We start from the raw sequence: 7603 nt of genomic DNA, 5'->3' as shown, positions 1-7603 counted from the left end.
GCTATCCGCTATGGTAATGAAGCAGCATTAATGTATTTTAATAATATTGTGCGGGAGCAGGGGGTCCCCTGAGCTGAACCGCATTGATTTGTGGCTCAGGGACCCCCTGCTTCCCGAGTTACAGGCTCCGGTATGGGGCATCGGAGGCCATTGTCGTCGCCATCTTTATAGCATCCAAGACGCGACGTTGGCTCTATAAAGATGGCGGCGACACTGGGAAAATGGGAAAAAAGGAAACACAATAGTGTGATAACATCAAATACCATGAATTGTATTGAGAAAAACGGCAACTCACAAACAGAGAATGAATATCAGCATCAAGGTAATAAAACCGGGAAGAGATCTGGTATTCTGTCCCTCCAGGTCCTTGGTATAATGGTCGGTAGAAGTCTGCAATATGTTCTGGCTCCCAGATAGAGTCCTTTTGGATTTACAATCTTAATACTTTACATCCAAAGGGATTAAATATAGATATTGATGTAAATTTCTTTATTAATTGATTCTCTTTTCTGTTTTTCCTCTTCTCTCATTAATGTATTAATATTGCATTTTATTCGTTGTATTTACTGGCATTGTGAAACACACAAGTAATCACAGGGATTACAAAAAGCTCCCAATCGTAGCACTCATGATAGATAACACTATAGGTAGAAGTGTTATTGTAGTGGAAGCCACAAATGGCCAAATCCCACAATGTGTTGGTGAGCGACGTGTTTTCTGTGTGTTTAGTATTTACTGGCATTGTAATGGATGTAAATGGATGAAGAAATCAGTTAATCTGAAGAAACGATTGTTATTATTATCGATTGTATATATTTGTTACATTAATTTTCAACATTGGAGATGGACTTGTGACACAATTAGGCAATGGGTATATATAGAAGCACAACACACGTCATCCCATAACCCCGAGGAAGATCATCTTTGAGTGAAATCCGTTGGATTAGTGGCAGAATTCTTCGCTCCCACGGTGCACCTCCCATTTGTTCTCCTTCAATGCACGAGCACAATCCGGGTTTTAAGTGACGCAGCGGAGTGACGTCACGTTACCAAGCAACCGATTTGGAGGGACGGAGCAAAACGGCAGAGGTTTCTTCCCAGCACAGAGAGACACAGGACAGACTGGAAAAGGAACTGCATTTAAATTTGGCTTGAAGCCAGAACATATTGCAGACTTCTAACGACCATTATACCAAGGACCTGGAGGGACAGAATACCAGATCTCTCCCGGTTTTATTACCTTGATACTGATATTCATTCTCAGTCTGTGAGTTGCCATTTTTCTCAATACAATCCATGGTACAGTATTTGATGTTATCACACTATTGTGTTTTTTCCGTTTTTTCCCATTTTCCTTCCCCATTGGAAGTTCATGTAGATCAGGCCTGCACAACTCGTAAAGCGAGAAGGGCCGAACTGCTCCAAGGAAAAAAAAATTGGGCCGCACGGGTTAAGTCATCATCATCATCATCATCTCTCCTCATCATCATCATCCTCATATCTCCCCCATAACCCCTCACTATCAATCTTTACGATACTCCCCATCTATCTCTCATACCCCCATCTCTCCCCCTCACCCACACAATACCCCCCTCCACATCAAACACACAATACCCCCCTCCACATCAAACACACAATACCCCCCTCAACATCAAACATACAATACCCCCCTCCACATCCCCCCAGCCCATTCCATGTCAGCATCCCCCCCCCCACAAGTCAGCATCCCCCCCATGTCTCTCTTCCCTCAATATGACACTCTCTCCCCCTACCCTTAATGACACTCTCTCCCCCTCCCCTCAATATGACTCTCCCCCTCCCCTCAATATGACTCTCCCCCTCCCCTCAATGTGACACTCTCCCCCTCCCCTCAATGTGACACTCTCCCCCTCCCCTCAATATGACACTCTCTCCCACACCTGCAACTCACATCACACCCTCCCCCTGCAACTCACATCACTCTCACCCTCCCCCTGCAACTCACATCAGTATCTCCCCCCCTGCAACTCACATCACACCCTCCCCCTGCAACTCGCATCACTCTCACCCTCCCCCTGCAACACACATCAGTATCTCCCCCCCCCTGCAACTCACATCACACCCTCCCCCTGCAACTTACATCACTCTCACCCTCCCCCTGCAACTCACATCAGTATCTCCCCCCCCCTGCACCTCACATCACTCTCTCCCCCCCTGCACCTCACATCACTCTCTCTCCCCCCCTGCACCTCACATCACTCTCTCCCCCCCTGCACCTCACATCACTCTCTCCCCCCCTGCACCTCACATCACTCTCTCCCCCCCAGCACCTCACATCACTCTCTCCCCCCACTGCCCCTCACATGTCAGCAGCCCAGCCCCCCTCACTTGTCAGCAGCCCACCCCCCCTCACTTGTCAGCACCCCACCCCCCCTCACTTGTCAGCACCCCACCCCCCCTCACTTGTCAGCACCCCACCCCCCCTCACTTGTCAGCACCCACCCCCCCACCAGCCCGTTTTTCACAACCACCCACCCCCATTCACACACACACAACCCCCCCACCCCCCCTTCTCTCTCACCTCTCTCTCACCTCTCTCTCACCTCTCTCTTAGATCAGCTCAGCACATCCTCTCCCGGGTACTAAGCCCCGCCCCCTGCATGCTCTGACCTCCCCGGCAGCCTGCTATTGAAAAAAATAAAACACACGGCTGCTGCTGCCCCCGCACACCGCAAAACCTGGGGGCTGGGAGGGAGAGGGAGGGGGCTGGGAGGGAGAGGGAGAGGGCTGGGAGGGAGAGGGAGAGGGCTGGGAGGGAGAGGGCTGGGAGGGAGAGGGAGAGGGCTGGGAGGGAGAGGGAGGGGGCTGGGAGGGAGAGGGAGGGGGCTGGGAGGGAGAGGGAGGGAGGGGGCTGGGAGGGAGAGGGAGGGAGGGGGCTGGGAGGAGAGATGAATCGCAGCCATTTTTTTAAAACTTTTTTTATTTTATTTATTTATTTAATTAACTGGCGCCCGGCATGTTGTGCAGCCCTGATGTAGATATATGGATCAAGAAGTTCCTATTTTTGTGATGTAAACCATTTTTATATTTCTCACTGGTTTAATCACTTATTTACACATTCACTGGTTATTTGTTTGCGCTCCCGTTTTTGTATTGTACAGACTTAAGAAACTTTTTCTATTTGAGAGTTGTATCTAAATCACCTATAAATATTTATTTTACACATTAGATAATGAATTAGAGCTAATTTCACCCACTTGACCTCTAATATATGAATTGATAAAATATTGCAGCATTGTATTACCTACTTCATGCTCACTATATGGCTGACTTGTCTATGTATAGTAAATAGCTGTGATTAGATATCTAGCTAAACTTGACATAAGTATCTAAAAACGTAATCACTAATACTAATAACAGTAATAGTTAGAGATGCACACTTGGCCTGGTGCTTTTTTATTAATTTGTTTATTTTGTCTTTATAATTGTTGCACTTTTGTGTTCCATCTTTGATTTTGTTTCATTTTCATTTTGCATTATGGAATGTCCTGTACCTTGAATTTGATGCAATAATCATCAAATCAGGTAATATCAAGCTGTTTTTATTTCCTTTTTAAGCATCTGCCATGTATAATTTATTTACAAAAAAATGACGATAGTTTAAATAATGTGGTTTATTAAGACTAGGACGAACAATATGTAGAGTTTAAGGAAGAATGTTTGAAATGTAAAATGTGTAAACTGCAAAGATCGAAATAAATGGTAGAAGGCTACTGTATGTCTAACTTGACCACAAGTAACAATCGAAGGGAACCTTCTAAATGAAATCAATAGGAGAATGAAGATGGGATGGAGGGCATTTGGAAGAAACAATCTTTCAAGGGAACCTGTCACTGTGCCTCAAGAGGAAAGTTTTCTACCAGTGTATTCTGCCAGTGCTCACGTATGGGTGTGAAACGTGGACCTTAACTGCGAAGATGATTCAGAAGCTTCAGACAACTCCAAGAAATATGGATAGGTGTATGCTGGGTATTAACTGAAGAGACAGGAAAACTAATGAATTACTTCAAGAACAAACAAAAGTCTGTGACATCCCAAGCATGAAGAAATAAAAATGGCAGTGGGTCAGAAATATAGCAAGGCGAAATGACCATCATTGGACAAAGATGGTGCTCGACTGGATTCCAAGAGAAATTAAAAGACCAAGACGACAAAGTAAAATGGGAGAATTAAGTCAGAAAATGTATTGGAGTAACCCGGAGAAGACAGACTTATCTGGAAGATCATTGCGGAGGCTTACTTTCCAAATTGACTTGCGATTTTATTAGTGGCATTTTACATTTTTCACCCTAAGGGGTAGATACACAAAGTTCTATAAAATCGTGGGCAAGTAATATCCCATTACCTAAATGTTTAACGGATGTTAGCTCCCCTGACCTTAACAGAGATCCGCAAAGGTAACTACAAATGTACAAATACAGCTGTTCATTTGCATATGGCTAATGTGGCGTCAGACTGCTAAATGTCTGGATAAAACACCCCAGCGCTAGATGGCAGTAACGCAAGTCCAGGTTTTGCAATGCAATACTGTATATACTGTACCTGGCATTACAGATGGGCAAAAAATTTTTTCCCTTCAATCAGTCTCAAAAAGGGTGACCTGTCTTTTTCGGGGTTTTTACCTTTATCACGGACAATCCCACATGGAGGATGTGGATCTCGCAATCCGTTGATGAATTTTTAAAGAATCCATTTCACGGATTGGATTATTAAAAATCCACCAACGGATTGTATCCAATGGCAGTTTTGGATTAATCCGCACGAATTGAAACTGGAACAATCCGTCAACGGATTTTACACCACAGACCGTATTATGAATGGAAGGCTCGGAAAATTCCTGGAAACTTGATTTTTACAGTTTCATCCATCTGCCTTCCCAAATAGAAAAAAAATAAACAACCCCTTGAGGCCATAGTGGCCATCAGGGCATGTATTATGCATTCCTTCATGGTCACTAAGGTAGCCAAGGGATTAATAGAAATACCCTACAATCTATTGTATGTCATAGCGATACAACTGCATGGCATGCAAGGGGTTAGTCACCCCCTTAATTTCTAGGGCAGCATAATCTCCCTCCCTGGGGCACAAACCCTCAAACTCCCCCTCTACAGTACTGGCCATTAGCCCAACTAGTCAAGTTCTAAGCAAAATACACAAAAAAACAACTGACATACACACTCTGTGTTATGGTATTTATATTTACAGATGTGTGGAAAGTAGGCTCTTCAGGTCTTGTAGTAAATTATACAAAAGGTTTATTCAAACAAATCAACATTTCGGCTGGAGCCTATTCACAAATTATGTGTATCTGAATTATGAAAAAGAACACAAAGCGCACCGGAGGTAAGTATAATATTGTATTAATAAAGATAAAAAGCATATATACACTTACAATGAGGTACTGTGTAGTGAGCAAGTCACTGCTTTGCTAGTCGCCGGGCCAGCTAAGTGTCCAGGATAGTCCCACCGCTAAGCAACTTTGTATCCCGCATGCTGCTATCGGATCTGGTGCTGTGGGGTTTGGAGCGTCCGGCACTTCCTGTTTACGTTTAGGTTCAGATGTGATGGCTCTAGTGATGGCTCAAGGAGCTACGTGAGACACACGAACAGGAACAGCTGTCGTGTGCTTCAACAACGTCAGAACCTAAACTGCTGATGTAAACAGGAAGTGCCGGACACTCCAAAGCCACAGCACCAGATCCATACAAACACGCGGGACACGGAGTTGCTTAGTGGTGGACTATCATGGACGTTCAGCTGGCCCGGCGATCAGCGATTAGTGACTTGCTCACCACACAGTACCTGATTGTAAGTGTACATATGCTTTGTATCTTTGTTAATACAATCTTATACTACTTACTTTTGGTGCATTTGTGTTTTTCATATTTCTGGAGATTGCCTTCTGGCGATATCTTGAGGAGCTTGGAGTGCTCCTACCCAGCAGCAGCAAGGAGTTCAAGTTGCACGCATTTATTCATCCATAAATACTTGGAGGTATGCGCGAGGTTATGTATCTGCTTCACCTTTATACTCTCTTTCACATATTAATATGTCTGTCACTATTTGGTATATTATAATGCTCCAAATCAGCTACATTTTCATCCTGTTACATATTTGACATGCAAGTCGATTTTCACTAAAATCTCAACCTGCGCTACAGCAATTATTTTCAATATGACTCTGCCCAATTACCCTTCCAACTCGGACCCCATATGTTTTAATTGAGACACAGACACTTTGTGTTCTTGTTTTTTAATCAGGTTATTGTTACTTAGCTCTGTGAGGTGGCACCTTCTGTTTCTTTTACAGACATATGACTTGTGTGCAGGGGAGGCTGCTGCAGCCCCCGTGCATCGCGATGGGTTGTCTTATTTTGGTTGCTTAGCACACCATAGCTATGCATGCAATATCTTGTATATAATGTATACCCTCGTAACTATGTATTCGTAACCATGTATTCTTTGTCATTTTAACTCTATGCCCAGCACATACTTGAAAACGAGCGGTAACCTCTCAATGTATTTACTTCCTGGTAAAACATTTTATAAATAAATAGCATAGGTGAACAGCAGCTGTTCAGCCCGGCACTTTTTTTGTTGTGTTGGTGGGCGGGGGTATATAAGGATTTATACTCTCATTGTATCTTTGTCTTGAAAAAAGACCTTGAGTGCCTCTACCCTCCCCCACGTGTATTACCATTATTTGTTTACGGTCAGCACCCAGGCAGTTAATGATTTTTCCAGACGAGGGGCATACATACACACCACACACACACATACACAAAGTGACATGTCATGGGACCGTCTCTCAAGGTGAGTCTATGTAGCCACAATGGCACTCAATGGGAAGCTGAAATAAAATCTTGGACTTACCCCATCCTACTTGATGGCCTCCATCTTCAGGGGCAATGAGCCCCCGCTGGCAATCCACCAAAAGATCTGATGAACAACCTTAAAATAAAAATTGAACCAAAAAACAGCAAACATTACAATAATCCAAACACCAAATGGCAAAAAATAAAAGGGGGGAGACCAGTGAGAGGGGAGGGAGAGAGAGAGGACGAGTGAGCCTAGAGAGAGAGGACAGAGAGAGAGAGAGAGAGAGAGAGGACAGAGAGAGGAGAGAGAGAGAGAGAGAGAGAGAGAGGACAGAGAGAGGGAGAGAGAGAGAGAGAGAGAGAGAGCGAGAGAGAGAGAGAGAGAGAGAGAGAGAGGACAGAGAGAGGACAGAGAGAGAGAGAGGAGACAGAGAGAGAGAGGTCAGAGAGAGAGAGGGGAGAGAGAGAGAGCAGAGAGAGAGAGATGACAGAGAGAGAGAGAGAGATGACAGAGAGAGAGAGAGGACAGAGAGAGAGAGAGAGGACAGAGAGATGACAGAGAGAGAGGACAGACGAGAGAGAGAGAGAGAGAGGACAGAGAGAGAGAGAGAGGACAGAGAGAGAGAGAGAGAGAGAGGAGAGAGAGAGGACAGAGAGAGAGAGAGAGAGAGAGAGAGAGAGAGAGAGAGAGAGGACAGAGAGAGAGAGAGAGAGTACATAGAGAGAGAGAGAAGAGAGAGAGAGAGG

Source organism: Ascaphus truei, chromosome 3 (assembly GCF_040206685.1).
Source record: "Ascaphus truei isolate aAscTru1 chromosome 3, aAscTru1.hap1, whole genome shotgun sequence".
Classification (NCBI taxonomy): Eukaryota; Metazoa; Chordata; class Amphibia; order Anura; family Ascaphidae; genus Ascaphus; species Ascaphus truei.
This window is presented reverse-complemented; position numbering follows the sequence as displayed.